Below are 11,080 nucleotides of genomic sequence, written 5' to 3' on the forward strand. Positions count from 1 at the left end.
ATTTGCTAGTCCTCGAGCAAATCTAATATAAAATGTCTACACTTAGCACGTGCAGCATGACGTTAAACCGCTAGGTGGGCCTAGCGGCGGAGTATTGTCTCCGGAGGGTTTACCAGAGGTGTACCCAAAAAACCTTTACTACAGACCCTAACTATCTACGCTGAATCTTGGAAGGCACTAAAAAATCTCCTTGGTTGGCATACAATCATTGACTATAGGAGGAAGTACCCTGATGCGAAATTCCAATTGTTGTACACGAGTTTGCACTCAGCATACTAAAATTCATATATAAGTGACAGAGCTCTACTCAGATAGTTTCTAGACATCATAACCGGAGTCAACCAATCACATGGAAAGATTAAGAGATGGATAAAGAGAAAATAGATGGTTCAAAGTGAACGGTGTTTCCCATATCTGTCTGAAGGCCTCTGCCAAGATGAACCTATCCTAATGGACTGAGATACCGGTCTGACTAATATCAACACAACTGGCATATACAAGGGGACCAGTGGTCGATAAACCTAACTCTAGGTCAACACAACTGGCATATACAAGGGCACCAGTGGTCGACTTTATTGATTTTATTCCGGTTGGTCTGATGATCCGGTCTCAAATTTTTTTTTTTTAGGTATCTCAATCACCCTATTTCACCCTAGCAATGGTAACAACTTGAGTCGTGTGCCCCACCAAATCACTTAAGAAATAAAAACATAAGGGATTAGGATTCAATGAGTTATGGCGAAACTACCATGTTTTTTTTTAATTCTAACACCTGAGCTCTGTGCTTTTATGAATAGACTCTTTAGATGTTTCCATCTAATCGGATTGGTTCCTCAACTCCTACAACCAAGATGTTCTCATCCACTTAGATTGGTTTAATGTGCCAACCTTAATAAGCATAAATTTCTAGGCTCTGGAGTTTATTTATTGCAACTAAAAGCTAACAAAAAGTTTCTTCCCCACCCCCAAACTTAAATCTAACATTGTCCTCAATGTTTCTAATGAAAGAGAAATACCAAAAAGTAAGGTAACACGAGGAATCAGTAAAGAGAGAAGTCGGAAAGATAGTACCTGGGTGAAGAGAGAAATCAAAAACTAATATACAACATACAATCGCCTCGATGGTCAATCAAGGGTAAACAGAGGGACCTCCTCAACATCACCTGTAGGAAAGGGCTCTAAAAAGGGTTTCAATCTCTGACCGTTAACCTTCGAAGAACTACTACCATCTGGTGTCTCGATCTCAACAGCTCCATGAGGAAAGACAGTGCGAACAATAAAAGGACCCGTCCACCGAGAACGTAACTTCCCAGGGAAAAGATGCAAGCGGGTATCATACAGAAGAACTTTTTGACCTGGAGAAAATGACTTTCTTAAAATATTCTTATCATGCACAAGTTTCATTTTGTTCTTATACTCCTTCGCACTATCGTAAGCATCTATACGAATCTCTTCCAACTCATTGAGCTGGAGTTTCCTATGGGCTCCTGCCTTGTCAAGTGAAAAATTTAGCTGCTTAACAGCCCAATAAGCTCTATGTTCTAACTCAACAGGTAAATGACATGCCTTCCATACACAAGCCGATAAGGCGACATTCCAATGGGGGTCTTAAACGCAGTACGGTAAGCCCATAAGGCATCAGTAAGCCTAGACGACCAGTCTTTCCGATTAGGATTAACTGTTTTCTCTAATATACGCTTTATCTCCCTATTGGAAACCTCTACCTGACCACTAGTCTGTGGATGATATGGGGTAGCTATTATGTGTAATACCATATTTCTTCATCAAAAGCCTAAAAGGTCCATTACAAAAGTGCGACCCTCCATCACTAATTATAGCTCGCGGTGTACCAAAACGTGTAAGTATATTATTTTTCAAGAACTCAATCACAACCCTATGGTCATTGGTTTACACGCAACCGCCTCAATCCACTTAGAGACATAGTCTACAGCGACAAGGATGTATAAGTTACCAAAAGAATTAGGAAACGGACCCATAAAGTCAATACCCCACACATCAAAGACCTCAACAACTAAAATAGGGTTCAAGGGCATCATGTTCCTACGGGAAATGGTTCCTAATTTCTGGCAACGTTCACAAGTAACACAGTAACTGTGGGAGTCTTTAAACAACGAAGGCCAATAGAATCCACACTGCAATATTTTAGCAGTCTTCTTAGCACTAAAGTGACCCCCACAAGCATGATCATGACAAAAGGAAATAATACTGGACTGGTCACTCTCAGGTATACATCTCCTAATAATCTGGTCTGGACAATACTTAAACAAATAAGGATCATCCCAAAAGAAGTGCTTCACCTCGGCTAAAAACCTAGAACGATCTTGTTTACCCCAATGTTGGGGCATTCGACCAGTAACAAGATAATTCACTATATTCGCATACCAAGGTGCTTGGGTAACAAAGAACAGTTGTTCATCAGGAAAACTATCCCTAACAGGAGGAGAATCATTAAGGGTATCCACAACAAGCCTAGACAAGTGGTCTGCTACTACATTTTCTGCACCTTTTTTATCTCTAATGTCTAAGGAAAATTCCTGCAACAATAGGATCCATCTAATCAATCTAGGTTTAGTATCCTTCTTGGAAAGAAGATACTTCAAAGCAGCATGATCAGTAAAGATTATGACCTTAGAACCTAAGAGGTAGGATCTAAACTTGTCTAAGGCAAACACAATAGCTAATAGTTCCTTCTCCGTAGTGGTATAGTTCAACTGGGCATCATTCAGAGTTTTGCTAGCATAGTAAATCACATGAAGTAACTTATTTTCTCGCTGACCTAGCACAACACCAATAGCATAATCTGAAGCATCACACATGATCTCAAAGGGTAGGTTCCAGTTGGGTGCCTGGACTATGGGGGCGGTAGTGAGTAAATTCTTAAGCTTCTCAAAAGCCTCTAAACAAGCATCATCAAAGACAAACTTAACGTCTTTTGCAAGCAAATTGCAAAGAGGTCTAGAAATTAAGCTAAAATCCTTAATGAATCGACGATAAAAACCTGCATGCCCTAAGAATGACCTAATATCTCTTACGGTTTTTGGGACCTGTAAAGTTTTAATGAGGTCAACTTTGGCTCTATCTACCTCTATACCCTTCGAAGATACGATATGCCCTAGAACAATTCCTGAACGAACCATGAAGTGACATTTCTCCCAATTAAGCACTAAATTCTTCTCCTTACACCTAGTCAAAACTAATGACAAATGATGCAAGCACTCATTGAAAGACGAACCAAACACTGAAAAATCATCCATAAAGACCTCTAAGAACCGTTCTACCATGTCAGAAAATATGCTCAACATACAACGTTGAAAGGTCGCAGGAGAATTACATAGCCCGAAAGGCATGCGTCTATACGCAAAGGTACCAAAGGGACAGGTAAAAGTGGTTTTCTCTTGGTTTTCTGGGGCTATGACAATCTGATTATAACCGCAGTATCCATCTAAAAAGCAATAATGGCTACGTCCAGCTAATCTCTCTAGCATTTGGTCGATGAAGGGAAGGGGAAAGTGGTCCTTCCTAGTGACCTTGTTCAATTTCCTATAGTCAATACAGACACGCCAACCCGTGGTCACCCGGGTTGGAATTAACTCATTGTTATCATTCTGGACTACAGTAATACCGGATTTCTTGGGAACAACCTGAACGGGGATGACCCACTTACTGTCTGAAATGGGGTAGATAATGCCTGCATCTAACAGATTAAGAACCTCGGTTTGAACTACTTCTTTCATATTAGGGTTCAGTCGACGTTGCATCTCCCTAGAAGGTTTAGTGTCATTCTCTAAATAGATATGATACATACAATCAGTAGGACTTATACCCTTAATGTCTGTTATGGTCCACCCTAAAGCTTCCTTGTTATTTTGAAGGACAGTCAATATCCTACTTTCCTGATCACTATCCAAGTCGGATGCTATAATCGCAGGATGGGCCTAAAAACACATACTTCAGGGAATATGGTAATGGTTTAAGGTCCAACTTAGGAGGCTTTTCTAACGAAGGAACTAGGGTAGACTCAAAAACGGGTAGAGGTTCGAACTTAGGTTTCCAGCCATTACTAGTGTCTATCAAAGGGGGTGAATCTAACAAAGCATTCACCTCATTAATCACATCGTCATTATCAAAATCAATCCCAAAGTGGGCTAGGCATTTCTCTAATGGATCTTCTAACAAAGTGTTTGGTAATGACTCCTCGACTAATGTTCCTATCATGTTCACCTCTTCTATGTTCGAGTCATCTAGTTCAGAGGGTAGCTTACTAATATTAAAAATGTTCAGCTCAATAGTCATATTACCAAAAGACAAATTCATAATGCCATTTCGACAGTTAATGATCTCATTGGATGTAGCTAAAAACGGGAGACCTAAAATCACTGGTATTTGGTTCTCTGGGTCAGGGACAGGTTGGGTATCTAGGATAACAAAATCCACTGGATAAATAAACTTTTCGACCTCAATAAGAACGTCCTCGATCACACCACGAGGAATTTTAACGGACCTATCAGCTAACTGAAGTGTCATCTGGGTAGGTTTCATCTCACCAAGTCCTAGATTAAGGTACACATGGTATGGCAGTAATTTCAAACTGGCTCCTAAGTCAAGCAAAGCTTTCTCGACACGGTATTTACCTATTGTGCAAGAAATAGTAGGGGAAACTGGGCCTTTATACTTAGGAGTAATGGTATTCTGAATAATATAACTCACATGACTAGCTAGGAAGGCTTTCTTCTGGACACTAAGTTTTCACTTTCACGTACACATATCCTTAAGAAACTTGGCATAAGCGGGAATCTGCTTAATCGCATCTAACAATGGGAGGTTGATAATAACCTGCTTAAAAACCTCCAATATATCATTAAAGTTGGACTCCCTCTTAGTTGGAACTAGTAGCTGGGGGAACGGGGCTCTGGGAACAAAGCCGGGCTCAGCAGGACCCTCATTGGTCTCTTTGGGGACTCTATCAGTCTCCTCATTTTCTGGCTCAGAAGGGTGAACTACAACATGTTCACTATCAGGCATTGCAACCTTATTGTCAACTTTCTTTCCACTCCTAAGGGTTGTTATAGAATTCACATGATTGTACGATTTCTCTCCTTTTGGGTTAGGATCAGTTTGACTAGGGAATCTTCCACCTTCTCTTTCACTAAGAAACTTAGCTATTTGGCCGACTTGAAGTTCTAAGTTAGCAAGAGACTGGGAATTATTCTTAAAATTCTGCATGGTTTCTTCTTGAAAACCAAAGTGGTTATTTGATAACATCTCATGGTTCTTTGCTAACATAGTAAGGGTTTCTTCTAAGGTGGAGATCTTTTTCTCATTCTGAAACTGGAGTTGACCTGATGAGTTCTTAGCATAACCAAAACCTGGGGGAGGCTGAGAATTACTAGACTGTCCTTGATTCTGACCCTTAGACCAAGAAAAATTAGGATGGTTTCTCCAACCAGGGTTGTAAGTCTCTGAGTATGGGTCAAACTTCTGACGGTTCTCAAACCTAGCATTGTTATAGACAACATGGGCTTGCTCTTCACTAACCTGACCTTCCCAAAACGAGTTATTGGGTTCTACTCCACAATTAGACACTTGAGAGGCTCTAAACCCATCATCAGGTTCAACGAGAGACCTATTTTTAGGATGATTCATTTCCAAAGCCTCTAACCTTCTAGACAAAGCAGCAAACTTAGAATCAGACCCGAAGCTTGTATCTATCACATTGGTGCTACTTCTATTGACCAAGAGTCTTTTGGGGGGTTCAACACAAGACTCCCACTGTTGGGATTTTTCAGCGACATCTCCTAAGAAGGTGAAAGCATCATCATCACTTTTACTAGTGAATTCACCAGCGCACATAGACTCAACCATGGCTTTGGTTGAATAGTCTAAACCATCATAAATAATCTCTACGATTTTCATCTTATCAAATCCATGGTGAGGACACTGGGATAGGAGATCATTGAATCTCTCTAAGAACCTATAAAGAGACTCTCCCTCTTGTTTCACACTAGCACTAATTTTCTTCCTAACAGATGCAGTTTTATGCTTAGGGTAGAATTTCATATGGAAAGCAGCAATAAGTTCCTGCCATGTTTCAATGGATTCAGATGGTAGGTTGTTTAGCCAGGTCTTGGATTTATCTCTCAAGGAAAAGGTAAACATCTTAAGTTTCAAGACTTCATCAGTAAGGTCTTTTATTCTAATTGTCCCACAAATTTCCTCAAAGTCCCTAATATGAAAATAAGGGTTCTCATCATCTTTTCCTAAGAATATAGGGATCATCTGCAAAATACTAGGTTTTATCTCGAAATTAGCCGTAGTGGCTGGAAATTTAATGCACGAAGCTCGGGTGGACCTAGTTGGAAACATGTAATCTTTCAAAGTTGCCATTGATGGCACAGCTGAAGTACTAGGGGTATTTTACTCACGAAGAGACAGATTCTCAAAACTGAAGTTTCCAAAAACAGGGCTCTCAAAAGAAGAGTCTTCGAGCTCCCCGCCTTCACAAGAAGAACTACTAGGTTTATCACTAATCAAACGACCTTGAGTGTTTCTTTTCCAAGCATGCTCTTTAATAACCTTGGACATACACTAGAAAAACAAAAGATAAAGAAAGAAATCCTAAAAGGAAGGGAAGTTATATGCAAACACAAAGTAGGCTGACTCCACCAAAGCAAACCTAAAGATTTCTAGCAAACAAAAAGCATGATGGCTCCACTTAGATTGTTTCTAGACCAGCTTCTAATCCTTCGAAAGGGAATTCGTTACAATTTAATCAAACCCCTCTGGAATCAATCCGAGTTTAAGTAAGTTGAATCGAGACGAGGGAAGCTCAATGGAGCTTTGATACCCAAGGCCTCACCGGCGTTACTAGGTGGCGTATTCAACTCGCAGAAACCATCATGAACTTTGAAGCATGCTTAAAAGAGTAACTAATATTTTTCGAATGACTTTCCTATTAAGCTCGTTACCCTATAGGTCTCGTTCTAGTCAAATTTTAGGCTTAGGTTCGCGTTTGGTTTCGTTTTCCTAAGGCGGGCAAGAAGGGAACGGTGATGAAATCCGAACCTTTATCTTGTATGGCCAGTCCTTGCCCTTTACTAGGAAATTAAAACAGCCGTTTTCAAATCCTTAGCATATATGCAAACGAAGGAATACAGTAACTCGATGACATGAGATTCGCGAGTGTTTCGACAAACTTACCTCCCGTACCAGACGGGGGATGAACCGCTGAAGTCGACTCGGGCCACGACTCCTATGTCATGTACGAACCCGAGGGGCCGAGGCGATATCGTAATCGTCGTCCTTCTCTGCAAACAGTTTATATTTAAATTACCCTTCCGTAGTGTTTAAAAAAATAAAGTCTCAAAGTCCACGGTCCAAAAATAAAGTGCAAAAGAAAAAGATAATCTAAAAAAAAATTCTAAAATAAATAAATAAATTCTCTCTCTCTCTTTTTTTTTAATTAATTTTTATTCTCCTTTTCTTTCGTTCCTTTCGCTTTGCTTTTATTCCAAATCTTTAAGTATTCACCAAAAGCTTTGGCAAATTTTTCTTTCGCTCCAAATTCCAAAATTTGTAAGGAAAAGACAAAAACCCAGAAGCGTAAAGAAGAACAAATAAAATAAAAATGAAAAACAAATAAAAACCTAAAAAAAATCTAAAAACTCTAGCCTAAAGACAAGTCCGCGTCGGCGGCGCCAAAAATTGATATGTTTTTCAATGATGTTGTAGTAATAAGTTCGTTGAGACTTGTGAAAGCAAAAGATTTTAGACTTATAAAACTTAAAAATATAAAACTTATTGCAAAATTGATTTCAAGATATTAAAAGTAACCAAGACACTAGATTCCACTATTGCACATGAATGAACGATACCAAATATGTTTCAAAACTCTAACTATCCTTTAAGCCCTTTATTTCTTAATTCACACATAATCAAACGTATTACCAAATATTAATTGTATTCCCTAAGAATAGACTATCAATCAATTAAACAAAGTATAATCTATCAAATTGAATCACAAGTAATTAAGAAAATTATGTGAACATTTAGAACTCCGCAAAAGCGGTGATTGAATGAATTATAAATTGTAAATTAGAGAAAATAAAATTGTTACCAATCATTCATGCATAGACAGCTTCATCCATTGCCTTGGTTGCGCGAGAATTAGCTCATCATCATGGAAACACGCTCAAAATTCATTTTTATTGCTCAAAGGGTGTTTACAAAGATGAAATGGGAGAAACAATGATAAAACAATGATTTTCTTTTCTCTCCCAAAAAAAACTCCCCCCAAATGTGCTCTCTAGCTCTCTATTTATACACACAAATACACATCACTCAAATATATTCTTCCATAACTCCAAAATTTTCTTCTTTTTAATTAAAAATATCTTCAGAATTTTTCCTTCTCTTTATTCTATATATTTCTTTATTAAACCCATATCTTCTTTAATTCACAGAATAAAATCCAAGATAAAATCTTCTAAGGATATCTTTCTTGTTTAATACAAGATAACTTCATTTTTCTTCAAAACTTCATGTTTGTAAGGCAAGAAGATGTTCTTATCTTAAAGATAATAAATCCTTTACCGTTGAAACCAAATTTCCCTCCAATTTTTTATTTTCAAATCAAGGAAGAAGATGGAGCCCCCTTAACCAGTAATGGGTGCGATTAGCAGTTGGTTCCCTGGGGTGCCCCTTGTCCAAAATTGAGAGTCCGAAAAACATGTGTCCTCCGGGGTCCAAATATCACTTTTTGAGCAACTTTTTCCACACAAGTGTATTTCTCCAAAATCACCTACACAAACATAAAAACACCATAATAAGTACAAAATCAAGCACTAGCAATAGAGACACTGAGGACAATTCAGACACAAAAATTTGTCTATCAATAATCATAATATATGTCGAACCTAGCACATTTACGAGGTTCGGCTATTATGATATTCACAATATGTGCCGAACCAATAACAATATTTTAACCCAAAAAATAACAAATTGATGTTCGGCTCATACAATTTTCGAAATATAAGCCGAACCAGTAATTATTTTTTTTCCGGGCAATCCAGGATGTTGTTCGGCTTACTATGAAACTTTCATATAAGCCAAACTAGTGTCTAGAAAAAGGGTTGGAATTGAAAATTATAGGTTGAAATCTGAACTAGTGCATTAAACAGATTCAGTGAGCCGAACCATTCATCAATTGGTAGATTCGGCTCATAGATGTGAGCCGAACCTCAACTTGTTTCGCCGAACCATGATCCAAAAAATCATCTAAACAACCTTTATAATTCTGAAAATTATCTTAATCACTAAACAAAATATTTAATCACTAATCAATATTACTAACATTAATACGTAAAGGGCAGATTTGCCATTAAATTTTTTGGGTTAAGGGGTAATCTGATTTTGCTATTTCACAACCTTTTTTGTCTTTATGCAGTATGCCTAGTAAGATTTCAGTATGCCTAAAATCAGGGTTCTCTAGGACTATTACTGGGCCTGCCTCCGCCTACCAAACCTGCTCATGGCCCAACTTAGAAGGCCTACCTCCGCCCACCAAACCTTCTCATGGCCAACCAACTTAGAAGTGGACAATTCAACTGTAGTCGTGTTCTTTACGCCTTTTGAATTCCGTAAGATTATGCATATTTTAGCCGACATCAATTACATCCTAAGAGTGTCTTCAATCTTATTGAAGACTTTTGATACCAATCTGCCTCTAACAGATAAGCCTATCTGATTTTCGTTTAGATCAAAGATCAAGGTAAGGAAATCTGTTAACCACAAATCCCGAACTTGCGACTCCGGAAGAGCAGCCTAGATTCTTAACTACCGCTGAGAACAATCTTCAAAAGATCAATTAAAATCGGGTTTCATATATCTATCTTGAGGAATCACAAATTCTGGGACAAAGATTACTATCTATCTTGCCTGAAAGAGATTACAAAAACCTCGATACCAGAAAAACATGACCAGAATACACGAACTATCAAGGTAAAGATCATCGGACGTGGTTTCACGAATCCCTAAAACGAAGTTTTTTAGTCGCAGACCTAATAATGTTTCTCATAGGAAACCTATATTTATAGGGGACGACTCTAGAATCACCTAGACACAAAGTATCAGGGATTGAACTTCCCGGTTGAAAGAGCATCTTTATTTATAGATTTCCAAGTACCATAGGTTGCTTAGAATTCAATATAAGATAACTTGAGAATCAAGCAAACACTTTTAGGTCTTGAAAATACAATATAAGAAATATACACTAGGAACTGGTTCCATAAACCATGTATTGTGATTGTTGTGTTTGGAAAATGTGCCAAAAAACTGAAGCAATTTGATGTTCGTTTAAACACTCTAATAATTTAATCATGATGCACAAACATAAGTGTTTGAGTCGTCAATGAAGTCTTAGAAGTGTTTGAGAGAGTTCTAGCAATGCTAAACATGTTTCACAAAGGAAACCTAGGTTCTAGAGGATGAATCGAGCTTAGCAACTAGTACACAACAGTGTCGTTGATAATGAAATCCAATTGTAAGAGTCTATCTATTTGTAGATTTTCAAGGGTCTAGGTAGCTTTGAATTCAAGCTAAGATAACTTGAGATACAAGCAAACACTTTCTCAGTTTAGATGAAATTCTTCTTAGGAATTCATATAAGCATGTGAGAAGTCCTCCTTGAAATTACATAGAAGAATATATATACCATGTTCTAGGGTTCCAGCACCGTTTACAATGATAGTTCGTGTTGGCAAGTATATATACCTTTTGAACCTACAAGCATTAAGTGATATTCATTAATACTCAACTATGATTCGTAAACACAGAGTGATTTAGTGAACGAAGTTGTCTTAGAAGTGTTTATGAGAGTTGTCGCAAAGATAAACATGTTTGTTAAAACAGTTTCTGAGCGTCTACTTATTCAGAACTGGTTAGGTATGCGTACCGCATATGCATACCTATGAACAATCCACGAACTCATACTGCAAGGGTACGCGTATCAGGTATGCATACCTTGGTCGTACGCAAACTCATACCCTAGGGGGTACGTGTACAG

The sequence above is a fragment of the Papaver somniferum genome, chromosome 6 (genome assembly GCF_003573695.1).
Source record: "Papaver somniferum cultivar HN1 chromosome 6, ASM357369v1, whole genome shotgun sequence".
Classification (NCBI taxonomy): Eukaryota; Viridiplantae; Streptophyta; class Magnoliopsida; order Ranunculales; family Papaveraceae; genus Papaver; species Papaver somniferum.